General features: G+C 40.8%; 1 long non-coding RNA gene across 1 annotated transcript; it reads left to right on the top strand.

Moving 5' to 3' along the window:
- Positions 1-274: 274 nt before the first annotated feature.
- LOC142098647 (uncharacterized) lies at positions 275-20,083 on the top strand. Its single transcript, XR_012678376.1, has 3 exons — positions 275-376; positions 608-769; positions 19,968-20,083. It is a non-coding gene; the product is annotated as an uncharacterized LOC142098647 (long non-coding RNA).
- Positions 20,084-20,495: the final 412 nt, after the last annotated feature.

Here is a 20,495-nt window from a genome sequence, read left to right as displayed (position 1 = left end):
AATCCAGCGGGGGCTTAATGCCGACAGCTGCAGGTCCGTTGGGCAGTGACAGTGTGCTGCCCAGCTGCTCTGATTGTGTTCTGAACACAATCACAGCAGCCAGGCAGCTCATTGTCACTGCTGAGCGGACGTGCACATAGCGTGCAGCCGCCGGCAGCCTCAGAAGTCAGAAAGGGGGCAGGGCCATTTTCTAGATCCGCCCCTGCATGACTGCCCTAGTGCACAAAGCAAGGACTACAAAGACATGGTTTGATGAACTTGACTGGCCCATACAGAGCCGTGATGAAGTGGGCGGAAATGGGGCTTGATGATGCAATTTGCAACACCGTGATTCCTCCTCTGGAAGACAAGAAAAGAGCGCTAGACAGACTATTAAGTAATGAGGGTCTATATATACCATTTACTTGACAACTAAACTTAACATTACCATCTCATTGTTTTAAGCCCTGGATGATTTTAGCAGAGATGTCTTGATAGCTTACAATGTTTGATCCATTTTGCTTTCTTTCCTCTCCTACAAAATAATCAATCTATAATCAATAGATTTGTATGTTGTCTTTATTCATCCACTGTAAAATTATTTAATAGTATTATTTTTCCTTTGCAGCGTTCCTTCGTCTGCTTTTAACTGGGTTGGGTAATTTGAATACTTGTATGGAGCCTTACAAGTAAGAACAGCTCCCTGCCATCCGACAAACATGTTGTAAATACCGTCATCGTTCTTTCCTCTTGTTTTTAGATCACATGACGTGGGTGGCAGAAAACTACAGTAAGTGCAAAACTGAGCTTTGTGTGGGCGTGGCTTCTAGTAATTGTATGTAATCAGTTTAGATTAGACCAGTGATGGCTGACCTGTGACACTCCAGGTGTTTGTGAAACTACAAGTCCCAGCATGGTTTGCCAGCTATCAGTTAGTTATCTACTGGCAAAGCATGCTGGGGCTTGTAGTTTCACAACACCTGGAGTGTCACAGGTCAGCCATCACTGGTTTAGACACTATTTTTATGTGTGTCAGCCACATTTTACATAACGGCACCTGTTTGTAATAAACAGGTGTAATGTATGAATTGTTTCTTTTTTTAATGCATTTCAACAAGGATTATTTAAAATACTGTTGTTGTTAATTTATTGGGGGGTTCGGGTTTAAGAGAGGAGAAAGAGTGCAGGGTATGGGCCACTTCAAACTGAGTGAAATTAAGAAACAGGACTAAGGGCTAGATTTACTAAACTGCGGGTTTGAAAAAGTGGAGATGTTGCCTATAGCAACCAATCACATTCTAGTTATCATTTATTTAGTACATTCTACAAAATGACAGCTAGAATCTGATTGGTTGCTATAAGCAACATCTCCACTTTTTCAAACCTGCAGTTTAGTAACTATACCCCTTAAAGAGTTTTTCTGTTTTCCAATAGAGATAGAACTAGAGCGTCTTCTCAAATAAACCTGAGTTTACTTTCAGTTTTTTACTTGCAGTTTACTAATTCGCACTCATCATAGGAAAAACAAAATCAAGTGGGTTTATGTTTAAGTAGGGAATCAAACTGGGCACATCCTTCTCCTGCAATTTATGATCTGTAAGTTCTGTTGTTATGTATATCTATGGGACACTCACTTTAGAGATGGAATTCCTGTGTATTAGCTAGACGCCAGATGGGAAGGATTTTACACTTATGCTTTGTTTGTTTTCATGCTAGTGAATGAGACTAGAATTAAACCTTGCCGAAGTGAGTGAAGTACATACGTCTAACCCGGTACGGTACCCTTAACCCGATCATATGCCTATATATATATATATATATATATATATATATGGGATATACTGAGCGCAGGCTTGTTTTTTCTCTGGTTTTGTTTCAATATATTGCCTTATCGTCATAGCAGCTGTCCATCAAGCCTATTTAAGGCACATTTGGGTGTGGCTCACAAGTCAGCCCTTGCTAGATGTAGATCCCCTATACCTGGGAGGTGAGTACATCTGATTTTAACTGTATTTTAATGGTGTTTAAAGCATATAGGTCGGTGTACAACCTGCATATAATGACGCTGGGATGCATGTTTTCATTTTGATACACACACACAGATATGCAGTGTGAAGGATAAGCGCTGACAACTGTCTTTTTGTTTTATATACATATATGGGCATTTATATTGCCAAGCAGCTGGTACCATATACAATATGGGATATACCGAGCGCAGGCTTATTGCTATGCAGCTGGTACCATATATATACATATATTGGTCGAAGTGGGCCTGTAGGACATACCACCACTTCTTGTTGGAGTCATTTAGTTGAACCTATTCATTACAGTAAATTCAAATAGCGCCCCCAGATGACTTAATTTGAAGTTTGCAGCAAACATGAATGAAAGACAGAACTTACTATAATCAAAGCGCACCTTGGGTCTCGGAACTTCGCCACTTGATGGAAATAGCCGATCGTTCTGATTAACTTTATTCCTGGATTATACTCTAGTGTGCGGCTAATATCCTAGGATATATTTTTGGAAACCTGACAGGTTCCAAAATTGACGGCATTAACCTTGGATTCAAGAAATGTGTTCTGCACACACAGTGGGATGTTTTCTGCAAAACGCCACCCACTTTCCCAAAATTAGGATGGCGTCTTATAGTCTGCAGGCGAGAATTCATTCCATCGCAATCAGATTGAATTGGAACTATAACCAAGGTTTGTATAAAGGTTCAGTGAGACAGTGGTGATCTCTATCCTGTCTGTTGCACGTGAGAGGGAAACAGGGACAGGAACAGGGATAGATAGACCATACTCGCCTACTTTTTTGACCTGCGTCCTGGAGATTCAAGAGGATAGGTCATGTGACGGGGTGGGAGGGGGGATGACGTCGGGTCACCAAAGCCCTTCCCCCTAATATAAAACACCAAAATGCATGACATTGAATAGTGGGTCGGGCTTAATGATGCAGTTGTGCCATTAAGCCCTGCCCCCTGCTATTCAATGCTGTGAATTTCGACATTTTATAGTTGGGGTGGGGCTCTATGGTGACATCACCACGGCCCCCTCCACAACGATCCAGGAGATTGCCGACTCCCTGAAATTCAGGAGCCTCTGGAAATTCCAGGAGAGTAGGCAGTATGAGATAGACATGAGCAGGGATTAAGTAAGTTGGTCAAAGAAGCAGTGGATGAGGCACAGTGGGTAGCAGGGGGAGAGTGAGAGAGGGGTTACCTGTGATGGTCAGCCGGACTGAGATATGAAGGGCCCACTAGTGGAATGTAAGGGTAGGCGCCAAAACCAAAGGTGTGTGCGTTAGCACGCACCTGAAAGGACATGGCCATCAACCAGAGAGAGTGCGGTCAGTCGCCAGAGAGGTGCGGCCTGCCACTACGGGAGGTGCGGTCAGCTGCCAGAGGTGTGGCCTGCCACTACAGGAGGTGCGGTCATCCGCCAGAGAGGTGCGGTCAGCCGCCTTAGAGGTGCGGTCAGCCACTACAGGAGGTGGGAGGAAAAAAGAATCACTGTCCCCGTTCACCTCACTTGAGTGAGTCGTCTTCCAGCACAGTGTCAGAAGGAAAGAAGAATCACTGAGGTGACCAGGGCAGCGATTCTTCTTTCCTTCCGACATAGTGCATGGGGTGAATGGCAGGGTACAGCAGAGGTGGGACAGGGGAAAACCAGGATTTCTAGAAGGTGGTTTCCGAGCTCTGTTCTGCTATCTCCGACCTGTTGCAGCTTTTAGTACCTGCTGCTACTGCTAGTGTCTCAAGCTCAGATGCTGCTTGTCTGGATCCTGGAATAATGGGGCCCTGTTTGGAAAAATGGGATACATGCATGAAATATGGAAGGCTTAGTAATGAGTGAAACCGAGTCCTCCCACCCACAAACCAGCCTCAACATAAATAAATAGCTACCGCATTTAATAAATAGGCCTGTCGACTTGCAACCAGCCCTGACATTAAATTATTTGCATTCACATTTAGTAAGTAGGTCTATTTGTTGTTTTGTTTTATTTTCCCACTAAACAGCCCCAACATTCAATAATTAGTATTTGCATTTAAATAAATAGCCCTCCTTCTCCCCAAACTCAGACCTACATTTAATTATTAGTCCCCAAACCACCCAAGCACTATATAAATAGTGCCATCAACCCCCCTTATATTAATAGGCATTACCCCTCTATTAAATTAAACTATCACCCCACCAATAAAGTTAATATTTCCCACCCACTTACCCTCACCAATCAATGAATAGCCCATGTGTCCTCACCCACATTACATAAAGTGCCCTCTCCCACACTTACCTTCTTGTCTGTACACCCATCGGCTGTAAATACCAAAACCATGTTAAAGTAAGCAAAAATGATGGACTTCCACCAAAATACCAGTAGGAGGAACAGTTGAAGAAGCCCAAAAAAAACATTTTATTGCTTTGACACCCAAAATGGATATAAGTTATGAGTAGCCTTTCAAAATGATGCAGTTCTGAGTTATGGATTTCTAGCTCAGTATTAAAAATAGGAAATCTGTGACACCCTAGGGGCAGCACAGTGGCCTAGTCGTTAGCACTTCTGCCTCACAGCACTGGGGTCATGAATTCGATTCCTGACCATGGCCTTATCTGTGTGGAGTTTGTATGTTCTTCCTGTGTTTGCGTGGGTTTCCTGCGGGTGCTTCAGTTTCCTCCCACACTCCAAAAACATACTGGTAGATTAATTGGCTGCTATCAAAATTGACCCTACTCTCTCTTTCTCTCTCTCTGTCTGTATGTTAGGGAATTTAGACTGTAAGTTCCAATGGGGCAGGAACTGATGTGAATGAGTTCTCTGTACAGCGCTGCGGAATTAGTGGCGCTATATAAATAAATGATGATGAACTAGAATAACCAGTATTATAATGTCAGCCAGGATGCACATTAGTCGTAATAGTGCCCACCAAGATGTCCCTTAGTTGCAGTAGTGCCCACCAGAATGTACATTGGCTTCTGTATTGCTCTCCAGGATGCCCATTTGCTTTATTGTTCCCGTTATTTGTAGTAACGATCACCAGGATGCCTGTTATTTACACTATTGCCCATCAAAATGCCCCTTAGTTGCAGAAATGCCTGCCAAGATGCTCATTAGTTGCAGTTATGCCCAGAAAGGTATCAATTTGTTTATTTATTGCCCATTAGGACGCACATTAGTTGTTTTAAGGAGCCCCGAGATGTTATTTATTGCAGTAATGACCACCAAAATGCCGCTTAGTTGTTGCAATGTAGATCAGGATGAACCTTAAATGTAATAATGCCCACCAGGATGACCCTTAAGTAAGTGTGAGTAGGAGAACCAATCAGAAGCTGTAATCTCCTTGATTCTAATTGGTCCTTCTACTCTCATACACTCCTCTCCATCACACAGCCCTGGTACTGGGGAAGGAGCATATTAGTAGTAGGTAGTAATTCACATTTAAGGTGCAAGTCATCTCTTGAGATAATGTAGTACGCTGAGTGAATACTTTTTCATATAGAAAGATATATCCACTAGGTGGCGCCCCTCATTGTAACCTGTATACTGTAAGAATGTTGATGTGGGTATATATATATATATATATATATATATATATATATATATATATACACACATATACATACCATATTGCTATATATCAGGAACTGGCGTCCTTTGACATTTTAAGTGATAATGCAGTTTTCAGTATTCTTTGTAATCAATACAGTGTCATTTGGCTCCAACAGTTTGATATAAAAAAGAAAAGCTAATATAGATATTAAAGCACTATACCATTACTATTTGTGAAATGTAACAAATGATGAAGGTGAGTTTCTTGCTAAATGCAAATGTCCAGGACAGTGTAGAATTAATTAGTAGGTAAGTTTCTCCCCCATACGCTTTTAGACAAATCCTACTCTGCACCAAATCCTTACATGCATAAAATATTGCTCTTATGTAGGATCAGTACGGGGAGGAGAAGATATTCCGGGAAGTTAGTGACTATAATGCCAGACACCATCTGAATTAGGGTTTTGATCTTAGACCAGTAACTAGTGATTTTGGGGAAACTACACCAAACGTGGTGGAATTGTCCCAAACTCCCCAGGAGTACAAGATAGTTTAGGAGTCTGATATCTCATTTAACCCATGGTGCAAAGTCATCTAGGGGTATATTTACTAAACTGTGGGTTTGAAACAGTGGAGATGTTGCCTATAGCAACCAATCAGATTCTAGCTGTCATTTTGTAGAATGTACTAAATAAATGACAGCTAGAATCTGATTGGTTGCTATAGGCAACATCTCCACATTTTCAAACCCGCAGTTTAGTAAATAATTTTGTGATCAACAGCCCAAGGTTGGATACCGAAATGTATTGATAAACCCTGAGATTGATAGCCAATGTTTCCATGACAAAGGCGAAAATAAAGGGAAAGGGTGGGCAGGCCTGTCTGGTGCCATAGGTTATATTATTATTATTATTATTATTATTACCATTTATTTATATAGCGCCACTAATTCCGCAGCGCTGTACAGAGAACTCACATCATTCCCTGCCCCATTGGGGCTTACAGTCTAAATTCCCTAACCCAACACACAGACAGACACACAGACTAGGGTCAATTTGTTAGCAGCCAATTAACCTACCAGTATGTTTTTGGAGTATGGGAGGAAACCGGAGCACCCGGAGGAAACCCACGCAAACACAGGGAGAACATCCAAACTCCACACAGATAAGGCCATGGTCGGGAATTGAACTCATGACCCCAGTGCTGTAAGGCAGAAGTGCTAACCACTTAGCCACAGTGATGCCGAGAGGCCATTGATGGAGACCTACACTGGCGGATTATTGTACAGGATCTGATTACCGTTCAGGAAGTTACCTTTACATACAATATTTACTAGGGTATGCATCATAAAGGACGAATCAATCCTATGAAAAGCTTTCACAGCATCAAGGACCATTCATTACTAGGGCAGCAGACCTATTAGCAAAACTTATTATATTTATTACGCATCTTATATTATCTGCCTCTTGGGATATAACTAACTTGGTCTGGATGGATCAACAAGCAAATTATTTAACCTCATCGCCAGAATTTTTGCAAACAACTGAAGGTCTATGATAAGTATGGAGATAGTGTGGTTACTACCCCAGAGTGAGGGGTATATGTTTATATTTAATACAGTTTTAGTAATCCTGTTTAAATGATTCCAACATCATGAACATCAAGGATGATTTAAACCTGTTTTCCTTTTTAATGATGGTGTCATTATAGTTTAGAACTCTAAATATCATGATTATCAAAATTACACTTCAAAACCTCTGATGCTGGAATCCCGCTGTTCTCTCCCTATGGAGCAACAAACAAGGGGAGTTTTGTTCATTTGAGGTAATGTTAGAAACTCGAAAGTGAGTTTAACCAATGATTGTAGGTAGGTAGGTAGTTTAACTTGAAATAAATTTCAAAAGTTGCCACAAATATCTACATAGCCTTTAAAGTTAGTTACACTACTATTAAGATCCATTAGATGGCAGTAAAGAGCTTTGCTGGGTAAACTCCACAGCAGGGTAAATAACAACACAAAATACCTATCCTGATGTACAGTAATGAAGAAACATATTATCCATCCACCTTTATATGTTTTTGGGTTCAGCCTTTTCAGGACTCCTGCCTGGCACACATTGTTACACTTAATCCTTTGTAATAGTATTTACTGACATGGTTATTGCAGCGTTTGCTGGATGATTAAGTTCTGAGATCTCACTATATAATCTGTGTAAAATGATTTTCGGCTGGGTGGAGATTTCTGGAAAATAGGGAGTGGGGACAGTGTTTGTGATCCTGGACTTTACAGTTCATGTGAATGGTGGAATCACTTCCTCGGAACTCACCTGAAAGTATAACTAATCCCGAAACTATTATTTTGATATGTGAAAAATGTAGGGGATAACTGTAGTTAATCACTCAATTAATCTGCTGGTACTTACTACATTCTACCGAGCTCTGGCATATTTTTGTGATCATACATCCTCCATCCGATAACCTAGATTTTCTATCACTGTTTATTGCGTTCCTGCGATGGTAAAAGTGATAGGAGATACTGCCGCTGTCCGTGATAAATAGGCTTCTCCAGGCTTTGGTGAAAGATGTCACCGGCAGGACCGGCTTGGTATATAAGGAGAGGCCATATATCTGGTGACAACACCTATTTTCATCGGAGAAAAGGGTTTTCTCTCAGTAATAAATAGGATTATAGATGAAAGTGCAAAACATGCGACTCACACGCCATTTGCTTCTGTTTTGCGCCCGATTTGAAGCAATGTACATGGAAATGTCACATGAAAATGGCATCATTTGCTGTGGCACAGCCTTTGGCATCCTCTGAAGGGATATGCTGGGTGAATCAGGGTGTACAATGTTGAGAGCTGAATGCCTGAATGATCCTAGCTATACACTAAGAAAAATCAGGAATGTTTTGTTTTTCTTTGCACTACTGTTATAAATGTCGAGCAATGGGCCCACTCATATGCTCCACCCACTCTCCAACTAAGCCCCACCTCTTTCCGTGCCAAATGACAGGGGAAGTTAAAATTTCCAATGCATACTGGTAGGATAACTGGCTTCTGACAAACTTAATGTGTGTGTTTTCATGTGGAATTTAGACTGTAATCTCCAATGGGACATGGACTGATGTGAATGATTATTCTCTGTGGAGCACTGCATAATATGGTGAAGCTATATAAATGAAGGGTAAAGATGGTAACATCAGTATAAAATTCCATTTATCACTTTCACTTGTGTAAATAACTTATGCCTGGGATTTTAAACCTGGTCCCTTCATTTCTTGAGTTTAGTTCTTTCTTCCCTGAATATTGACTGATTTTGAAGAGCCACTAAATATATACAGAGTACACAATTACCAAAGACAGAAGACAAGAATGTCCTGGAACAAGTTAGATGTAAGAACTTTGTTTCTAGTTTGACATTAAACTGCACAGGTTTGACAGGAAGCCTCAAATCCTTCCTTTGTGCTGTTGTTAATGGTTAGGTGCTCTGATTGGCTACATATTGGGATAGCTCATCCCACTTCACCCTGGCCTACAAATAGAAATGCATGTGTTGGTTAAGCTGATATTCCCTGTGCTGCTGTTAACACATACCTCACAACATTCCTAATTGGAAAATTGGAACAAATTAGTCAACGCCCCCCAATCCGTGCAACCTCACCCCAATCCATAAATGCAGTAGCAACTCTCATGAGATTACGTCCCTTTTCTGCTAGGCTGCATACTGGTAGATTAGTGTCAGTGTGTGGCTGTGTAACTGAGAATGTAGACTGTAAGGTCCGCTGGTGCAGGGAACGCAGACATTCTCTAGAAAGCACTGTGCAATATGTTAACACTATATAAATAAAAGTATAATATGTAAAAGTCCCCATGTCATTACATAAATTAAGCCATGTCCTCATTAACACAATCACAGCAGAAGACTGTCACTACCTCCCACGTGATCAGAACGTGCCCCCTGAAATGTTCTGTGCTGCTGTGAACATTCTGCTGATCTGATTGGCTACAAGTCGTTCCATCCCTGCTGACTGATAATGAAAAGGTACCCTGCCCTAGTCAAAAACTGTCTACTGCTGAGACAGCGTCAGCTGTGAATATACAGGTTTTCTGAACATCAGAGAGGGAGGGGAACTGTGCGTGTTTTACCTGTTATTTAAGTGTACTCCATATTTGTATTTATAAGTACAGTATTAGTCAGTGGCAAAAATGGTGCTTATTTAGGCCAAGAAGCCTGATTGGACCGAGTGTGTCTACAAGTGTGTTTTCATTTAAAGAACAAGGCCCAATCTCTGACACCTCAAGGACTTGCCCTGGGAGAAACAGTCAAAGCTGGAAATGCAACCTGCAAGTCTGCAGTAGCGGGCAGGGGGTGTGGTCATGTCTCATTTGGGGCGTGTTCACATGGCCACACCTCCAGAGCCCTAGCGCTGTAAAGTACTAGGCTGCCCATAAGATATCTCCCATCCTCCCAAGATTCCTACCCGCTGGCCAAACACAGAGCCCTAAATTTGGGACTGTCCCGCAGAAATTGGGACAGTTGGGAGGTATGGGGTATGTCCCTATAACTGCACCTCCTTCACCTCTTTATGTCTTTTAACTAATTAAGTCGTTTCACAAAATGAAATTTCATATTGGCAACTCAGTGCTGAAGTAAGTGCGCTTGTGCTTCACTACTTCACCAGGAACTCTCTTCATCCGGCCATCTCCCACCATCAGCTGGTGCAAACTTCTGTGCCATCTTGACCCCACAGATCCAGGCCCTTCCTGGCCAAACTAGGCGCAAAAGTGACATCATTTGCGTTTCAATTTATAAATGACTTTACGCCTCAGGTTTCTGGTGGGAAGTTATACAAGATAAAGAAGTGCTACCCTAAATAACCTGGCACCTCCGAAACTAAAATAAATGTTGCCTTATATAAAAGGGCTACTAATAACTTAAACAGATATATATGTAAACCTTGCCTACGTTGACAGAACTTGAAAAATATATAAACGCTCGCTGCAGTGTCTTTCTGTGGGATATTTGACAGGAAAATTGAACTGGAATTGAACTCATGACCCCAGTTCTGTGAGGCAGAAGTGCTAACCACTTTTTGTTTTACCAAGTAGAACTGAAAGCCCAAATGAAAGCCCTTAATTACAAGAGTCCCTCGACGTCAACATAAGTTCTACAGACTAATTTCTGGGATAATGGTCATGACAGCTCCAAGGTCTCTAACATGGGAGCGGCGCAGGGTTTTGGGTATTCGAACAGTCGGTATTGACACCAGGACAGGACGGCCTAAGAACAGGCTATAAGATCCTACTCTCACCTCTGACACTATGAACACTATAGTAAACCTGTCTTGTCTAACAGTTAATATTTAATTTCATTATAGGCAAAATGTCTTATGTTCATTGACGGTGTTTGTAATTTGAATTAATCCGGTGCGTTTCATTATTTTTGACAAGGTCTTGTGCAATTTGGAAGTAAATCAGTCCACCGGTTTCAAATAGCTGGGTCTGTACTTCATTATAAATGACAGAAGGCACTGAGGGCCACAAGCTAAGAAGGAGAAGGCTGTTTGGCTCCCACTAGCTGGATGCTCGTGATCTACCGGTTTTAGCTCATCGGCATGCAGTGTAAGAACAATCCTAAAACAACACACAGAACAGACGTATACAGGGTGGAGAGAGGCACTGCTGGCTTTTCTTCAAAGCAGGAATATTCTTCCCTTTGCGTCCCAGGAAGTACAGTATATCACATGAGTCTGACAAGTCCCTGTTAGTTCCTCAGGCTGAAAGTAATTGTGTCGCAGACATTTATCTTCCAGTGGAAAAAGCCAGCTTGCCGGTTCATGAACAAAGTGAGAATTAATGGACTATCGCATTGAGTTAAAAAATGGTATAAAACACGAATACATTTGGCACTGAGGAAACATAAGTCCTGTTCACTTGAGATAAAGTAACAAAAAAGATCAACCACTATGAATAATAATAATATGCACATGAAACTTCAGGATCATTCCGTAAAAAAAAAGACTTAGGGGTATACTTACTAAACTACGGGTTTGAAAAAGTGGAGATGTTGCCTATAGCAACCAATCAGATTCTAGCTGTCATTTTGTAGAATGCAATAAATAAATGAAAGCTAGACTCTGATTGGTTGCTAATGGCAACATCTCCACTGTTTCAAACCCCCAGTTTAGTAAATATACCCCTTAATCACATTTTAAGGGAAAACTAACGTGTTACGAGATATTATTAAATGTTTGTGCATCACTGGCTCCTAGCAAGTTGATTGGCAGCATCCTTATAGATCAGAGGCAAGTGTGGGATTTTATTAGGGGGGTTCCAAATGTTGTGTGTTATTGGATCACTGCAGGTGGTGATGCCTCCCATGCCACCCGCACTGCGTTTGTCAAACATGTGCAGTGAATCCCCTCACCAGTAATACAAAACCCTGAATAAAACGACTGTAGAGCGATATAACTGTTCCAAATAATGTGTTGTAAAATGTGGGAGAAGGTAGTATACAATCAGGGAAATAGGCTCATTGCAATGAATAGGGGGCAGTAAAAATAGTCAAATGAATACATGTAAAAAAGGGGTTTCAGTGTATGTGCTGTATGTGAGGACTCGCTGGATCAGCAAAAGAGGTTGTGTCATGCCAACAGTAAAGCATCCTGAGACCATTCATGTGTGGGGTTGCTTCTCAGCCAAGGGAGTGGGCTCACTCACAATTTTGCCTAAGAACACAGCCATGAATAAAGAATGGTACCAAAACATCCTCCAAGAGCAACTTCTCCCAACCATCCAAGAACAGTTTGGTGATGAACAATGCCTTTTCCAGCATGATGGAGCACCTTGCCGTAAGGCAAAAGTGATAACTAACTGGCTCAGGGATCAAAACATCAACATTTTGGGTCCATGGCCTGGAAACTCCCCAGACCTTAATCCCGTTGAAAACTTGTGGTCAATCCTCCAGAGTCGGGTGGACAAACAAAACCCCACAAATTCTGACAAACTCCAAGCATTGATTAGACAAGAATGGGCGGCCATCAGTCAGTATGTGGCCCAGAAGTTGATTGACAGCATTGACCAGGGTGAACTGCAGAGGTCTTCAAAAAGAATGTTCAACACTGCAAATATTGACTCTTTGCATGAACTTAATGTAATTGTCAATAAAAGCCTTTGACACTTATAAAATGCTTGTAATGTTACTTCAGTATACCATAACTACATCTGACAAAAAGGTCTAAAAACACTGAAGCAGCAAACTGTGTGAAAACCAATATCTGTGTCATTCTCAAAACTCTTGGCCATGACTGTACAGCTGCACTGAGATTCATTGAACTATATTGTCAGGAGTCATTCTCCTGGCTCAGTAGTTCATTTAGTTAATTTAACTCATTTGAGTCATTTGAATCATTTAGCTCACAAGTCACAGGATACCTTTATGTCTGCTCAAGACACACTGCTGAGTGCTGCATGCTACATACTGTAGTTCTGTTTACTCCACCATAGGGGGAGATGTATTAAACCTTTAAGAGGGATAAAGTGGAAAAGCTACATTTTGTTTTCTAATTATTGTATTTTAAAAGCAAAAAAAAATGACACTGTATAATATTCTGAATTTGGGTATTTTTCATTAACATTTTATGGAAGTAAAAAATAATAATGAAAATGTTATTACATTTATAGAGCTGTACTTGTCACTGATAGTTTGTTGTATAAGTGATTGCCCTTTTTAAAATGTTAAAAATGATCAGACTTATTAAACATATCTGATCATTTTAACAGGACTATAACTCATCCAATGAGGTAGTAGTAGACCTGTCTACTGTATGTGTAATCCAATCACTTCTCTCAGCAGTGTTCCAGAGCCAGTGAACTAACTGAACTAAATGACCTAAATGACCTAACTGAACTAAATGACCTAAATGACCTAACTGAACTAAATGACCTAAATGACCTAACTGAACTAAATGAACTAACTGAACTAAATGAACTAACTGAACTAAATGAATTAATCTTTCAAACTAATCTTTTGAATGAACTAAAAGGGGAGAGGGGAATCAGGAAAGATTGTGCCCATAGACTTCAACTGCTAATGCCAATGTCAGATAGCGTTAGTAACCGACTACAAGCTAAGCTTTTTGTAGCTGGGTAAATTGACTCCGGTTCACAGTCCCCATTGAAAATTATGGGGACTGCGGTACACAGAGTGTTACTTTGTCTCAATATCTCCTGCTTTAGTATATTGTTAAATAGCTCCAATACTAATATTTGTCTTTGCCGTTTCCCCATGATTTAAGGCAAATAAATGCTTGATTAGTTTCTAAAAACAGGTAATTAAAGGTTATGGTTTATAGAATTTTCCTACTATGTAATTAGGTTGAATTTGGTCTTCAATAACGTTTAATAGTACGTTCTACTGTGTTTTTTAACCTGTCAGTGAGTAGGTCCCCATCATTTAAGTCTAGATGTTGCATTTAGCTATCATTAGTCTGTACAGTACTGCCAGAAATGTTGCTGCTGTATAAATGAAATGTAATAATAATAATGTACTGAAATAAGATAGTCGTAATGCACAGCACTCAACCATTTACATTTAAAAGTAGGGTCTTTATTGTGATATTTCCGGCTCAACAAAGACCTTTATTTAAGACATTACAGCATTTTGAATGTCCTTGATAAAGGTCTCTGAGAAGGAAATATTGAAATAATGAATTTGCTTTCAAATTTAAATGGTGAGTGCCGTTCGTTATGACTATAAAAATGTTCCCACCCTGAGAAAGTTTGGGGCAATCCCTCATGTTAATCCCAGTGCAGTGAGCAATAATATTTTTTCTTTCAGTATCATTTTATTTATATATATATATATATATATATATATATATATATATATATATATATATATATATATATATATATATAATTGTAGGGGAGTGGGGCAGAACAGTTTTTTGCCTAGGGCCCCATTGGTCTTGATCCAGCATTCTATAGTAGCATCCTGTGCCCCTATATAACATGCCAGCCTGTACCACAATAATATATGCTAGTCTGTGCCACTCCATATTATGAACAGTAGTGGCAATGTCTTGTAAAATGCCCATTAATTGTAATATCCAATAAGGTGGGCAGTAAGTTATGCCCGATAAGCTGCCCAGAAGCAGTAACACCCACTAAGGTGCTCAGTAGTGGGAGGACGTACTATGATGCCCATTAGTAGCAGTGGGCATGAAGGTACCCAGTAGTGGATTTATATTGCACAGAAGTAAATCAGATCTGTACTAGACCTCGTCTCACAGAGTGGATGTAGTGTCTACAGTACATAGGACAAGCTCTATGGAGACTGCCTTGAAGTGGATGGGCCACCTGGCACACGTGTATGTGAAAAAATATGCAATAAATACTTTGCATTTACAGCGACGGGTCTATTTTGCGCAATAAAGTTTGGAGAATATATTCATAAGTGACTGAGTTACTTACTTACTCTCCCAGGTCATTCTACTACATCCTGCCCATTTCCTAGAGAGGTGAGTTGAATGTGGCCGTCCACGACGCGTTTCGCTATGAATTGCGACATTTGGCCCTGACCCCTGCTGCAAAATGTTGCCATTGTGTCATGGGGTTTGGCCAAAATGTTGTCATTTTCTGCCCGCTGCCCCTCTGTACACTCACATTTCACATCACTTAAAAAAAGTTTAAGCAAATAATAATGTAATAAAGAAGCTTCCCCATATATGTGTGCTACATGCTGGCTGTATTGTTCCTGCATGCAAAAATATTTTATATTCAAATATTACATATTCTCCTATTATCCAGCTTGTGTGAGCCTTAGATTTGTAAGTATATCTCATGACAGGGCTGTAATCAGGGCTGTCTATGATTCAGTTTTCTTTGAGATTTCTTGGCTTGACCTATATAACGTTGTAACCTTTATAATTTCCTTAAACAATTTTTTCCCGTGCGCATCCAGTTACACAGTTTATGTGGTGCCAGGTATAGTTTCTCATTTGTTACATTTTGTTTAAATGCCCTATATTTTAGCTTTCCAGCCTCTGGTGTTATCCGACATCAGAAAAACAAGCCATCATCTCCTGGCACGTGCCCGACAGGCTGACGGAACACTAATACCTCCTCACAGCCATGTTCTGCTGACCTAGTTTCAGTCTGGCAGTAACTCTGCAACTACCTGACATTTCTAGCATATCTGAAACCACAAAGAGCAGATAGAAACAGGAGACGTGACATCTATATATCCCTACTCCCTGCAGTGGGAGCCAGATGCTTTCAGACGTGTTTTCAAAACTCCTTTTTAACAGAGTCTCAGAAATATTTGGCACCAATTTAGTATTCATTAATTTCAGAACTGTATAGTAGAACGGAGGCGTGATGAGCGCTACTGTCGGTGAAAATGTGAAAGGGGAAGGGGCTGTCATATCCCTGCGTGACGTCAACCTTACATTATTCATGTTTTCTTTTTACTTTAAAGAACAACTTAGGGCTAGATTTACTAAACTGCGGGTTTGGTAAAGTGGGGATGTTGCCTATAGCAACCAATCAGATTCTAGCTTTCATTTATCTAGTACCTTCTACAGAATGATAGCTAGAATCTGATTGGTTGCTATAGGCAACATCCCCACTTTTTCAAACCCACAGTTTAGTAAATCTAGCCCTTAAACTTTAAAATAAATTTCACTTTATACCTGAAGAGACCATGTTTATGTCTATTCAGTTTATAACCCTCCTCCCCCTCCTGATAATCAGGACCTGAGGACCACTCACATACAAATGTGTATAGTGTTTTATTTGAAATGGATGAGAAGTGATTTATTTTATATTCCCACTCAGACAGCAAATACACCTATCTGTCCACTGTATGCAAACACATGTGCATGTCACAAGTCCACATTTTGAAATGTATCTTTGCAGAAGCTGTGCGCAATCATTTTCTGGATTGTGGTCGTCTTCAAAAGTAAAAATGTTACCTTCGAGTTTGGCATCTTCCGCTGCTCAACTTCAGTAGTTTTGCAGGGGGGGGGGGGTTGGTTTATATGGTTGATGCTCTGGTAAATGCGCAGACTGGAGACAGCCAAAATTTCAACCCAGTCCGGTCTCCTCTATATGAGAGTATAGGGACATTAGGACTGTCTTCAACTGAGTCTGTTAATTATATTTGTGTGTACCTGGAAGATGGACATGATGTCATACTGAAGGGAATGTTCTGTCTGTTCACTTGTGGAGGTCCAGGGGAGGATTCCACCCAAAATGGAAATGTTTACAAGTTATACATTATCTTTGGTAGCCAGCTGACTATCCCAGAATCCCATATGAGAAGGGGGCCTGAGCTTCAATGCCACGTGCACAAGTGGCAGGTTCACGTGGACCCGTTCATTGCTCTCTGCGAACGGAATATAGCTCAAAACTTTCCCACAGTGGGATAAAGCTGTCTGCCGGTGGAACGACGGGACAAAGTCTCAAATTGGGACTGTCCCACCTAAAACAGGGGGTGTTAAATGTGACTTTAGCATTTTCTACTAGCATTGTCAAGCCACATCTGTACACTATCCTTAGGCGTAAGTATACTCACTGATGGACACCTGTCACAGATACTACTGTGTGTGAGCTGGGTGCACCTTGAGATACGTCTGACCCCACCTAAGTGCGCTGTTTTTTTGTCTACACCTTTTTCTACATTTGTTTGGAGTGCAAATGTGTCCAACTTTAAATGAGCCCCAATATATTTTTGTTCCTTTCCAGTTCTCTTGCCCAAATGTACGCCATACGCTTCCCACATTTTAAAGGATCTGTGGACAGCAACAGATCTATGGGCATGACTATTTTGCTACCTCCTAATGTGGTCAAACTAACCTAAATTTTGAATAGATACCCTCTGAACTACAGAGTATTTATTTGACAAAAAAGGTCAATAGGTCCCTCTTTTTCCTCTTACTACTTTATAGGTCTCCAGGAGATAGAGTACATATTGCTCATTGATGAGCCAAATAAACGCTATTAAAATTGTACTTTTTCCATGGCTTTTATACTATAGAGCCCTCTTATGCCTATCCCTGGTAGAGCCTTATTATCCAATAGTCTGACTAGGCTGCAGGCTAAGTATTGTTTTATTAATGTTTGTTCCCAATTGTAAAGTGCTACGGAATTTGCTGGCGCTATATAAATAAATGATGATGATGATGATGATGATGAATAAGATAAATTTACAATATGTTACCACTAGATGGAGCTGGTGTACTCGTTACAATGTTGCATGCTATATAGCTATTTGTAGGGTGTGGTATTTTATTGTAACCAGACAACCTTGCTATATGTGCTGTAACATATCCGCTTTCTACCTGTGTAGTTGCTGTCTTTAAGATCTGTGTTATCTGCTAAGATTGGTCCAAATAAAATACTTTTTTGATTAAAGATATTGGAGTATTATTGGGTAAAGAAGGATCCCTGAAAGGTACAAAGCATTTACGCTATAAAACACAAGCAAACTAGTCAGAAATGATATTAAGGTATATGCAGGAAATAAACTCAGCTATTGTAAGCCCTCTAAAATCCAAGAGAGCTCCACCATTTCTGGGTCCCATTCAGGTTCACGCCAGGCAGGTAAGGCACACAATTGTTGTATCCCCATACAGGGGCAAGCACAGGATTTGTAAAGGGGGGTTTCCACACCACATCACCAGTGGGCGTGACCAGTATGCATGGGGGCATGGCTATAATATTAGACAGTGCTTGGCTGCTCTCCAACTCTTCCTATCCCTATAATATACATGGGCAATGCTGCTTGCACTACTGTTAGGTGCACACAGCTCTCCCTTTTCAAGCAGAGCCGTGTGAAGCAGGAGCAGGGTCCAGCCACCTCAATTATACAGTGCCCCAGGCTTGGATGGGGGGTTTCCAGGCACTAGGAAACCCCCATCGGTTTGTCTATGCCCATACACACGGAAGAAGTAGAAGCACGTGTGTTGATATGTGTTTGTCCAGTTGCATTTATCATGAAAAAGAAAACAATGCCAAACTAGTGGATTAGTTTATAAATTTAACATTTTCATTAAGATTGATAAAAAAAAAATAGCTATTCAAAATGATACAAATACCCATAGGTTAATACCTCAGGGAGTCTGTTATTTAAATGGAGTAGCTTTAGGTGTTTTTTGCAGTTGTGTCTCAGAGTAGAACCTTTGCCGCTATGTCGCGATGTGAGAAGCATCATCAAGTGATCATTCTGATATAGGCGGGATAGTCCCAATGCTAGATGCTTGTCCAACTGCTGGGATTGTTGGGTATGTCCCGTTCAACGCTACTCTGTCACTGGAATGTACAGTAGTACAAGTGTGTTATCGGGGGAAGGAGAATGGGTGTGGCTTAGAGCTTGAGGAGCTCTAAGCACGTTTCCTGATGGTGTGGCCACTTCCCAACCATGACGCTTCCACAAATGCACAATAGTTAAATATCACACACATCTGGTGTCCCTGTAATCAAGACAGAAACTAGAATGTGGGGATATATTTTAAAGTGCTAGGCAGACCCCTCGAGGAAATTACATGCCGCCAACATGGCATCTTCACGCCCCCGAAGAAGCATGGTCACTCCCCTGTGGAGTAATCTCCAATCTCACCCTGGCTATCATCTATCCCAGGGTTTCCCAAATCCAGTCCTCCAGGGCTCCCTAACAGTGCAGGTTTTCTGGATCACATGTGACATAATTAGGACCACCTGTGGATCTGTTACAATGTGTCAGTCAGTAATGAATACACCTGTGCTCCAACAAGGAGATAAGGAAAACCTGCACTGTTGGGGAGCCCTGAGGACTGGGTTTGGGAAACCCTGATCTATCCCATCCTCACTACAATATAAGTCTAGGATATTCCATGAAAAGCCAAGAAAAGTGGAGCAGTGATGTTGTTATGGAAGGATTGGGTCTTAACTGTATATATTATTGTCACAGAAAGGAATAAGTGATTTTAATGGGTTCAATTCATACATAGGACTGAAATGTAGTTTTTGCTTTGCCATATTGACATTTTAGAGGCTTCTGATTTCTGCCATAGTGTCTATCTCTCCTTGTCATCATCAGTGTATAACTCCTATTCCTTATAGGTCCCATTCTCATGGCTCGGCCCCAGCACTGCCAGCAAATGACACAAAGTATGCAGAGTAAACATAAGCATGCAATGATATGATGTTTTTCAGATCCAGCTTCCTTCTCAATTCTACTCTTAAGTTTCCCTTACTGTTTGTTTAGACATTTTACATATTATCTTTAATGTTATTGTTTGAACTAGATCTCATCCTTATCCGTCCTTCCAGCTATTGCTGCATGCGGGTTTAAAATCTTGTGGGAGGTGCATTATGAATGTTTGAGTTGTAAAAATTCAGTTCTTTCATCTCGAACTATAGACAATGACCTTTCCTGTGTTAATATTTCATCAGGTCACCAATACAGAGCGATTGATTGGTCAAAGCCTGAGAGAGCCACTCTGATTGGTTAGTTGCTGACGGGCTTCCTGACCTATCATTCTCGTCGTGGATCAATTGAGTGTCGTGTTTTCCCCCTTCCCTTTGGATTAATGAAGAGGATCCCTGTGGAATTAGGTGAATAATAATAAATTGGTGAATGAGGGAATTGGGGGATTATTTATTTAAATAAAGGATTTTTTCATGGTGTGTGTATTTTTTAACGTATATTTTTATGTAGAACTACAGGTCCGAGCGGACCTTAAATGCCAGGACATGCTGAAACTTTTAGTTCTACAAGCGCCAACATACCCAAGCAGTTTATGATTGTCAGGGCTTGCTGGGAACAGTAGTGCCACATGCAAAAATACTTTTTTTTTTTTTTTTTAAACATAAAAAAAAATAATTTAATACCCTAACACAAATGCACACAGGTGTTGGGAAGAGCTCCAGTTTTGTATTTTTCTGGGGGGGGTCATATTTTTTATCATCATCATTAGCAGC

Source organism: Mixophyes fleayi, chromosome 7, assembly GCF_038048845.1.
Source record: "Mixophyes fleayi isolate aMixFle1 chromosome 7, aMixFle1.hap1, whole genome shotgun sequence".
NCBI classification, from domain to species: domain Eukaryota; kingdom Metazoa; phylum Chordata; class Amphibia; order Anura; family Limnodynastidae; genus Mixophyes; species Mixophyes fleayi.
Note: the sequence above shows the minus strand (reverse complement) of the source record. Positions and strands in the feature narration are given on the sequence as shown.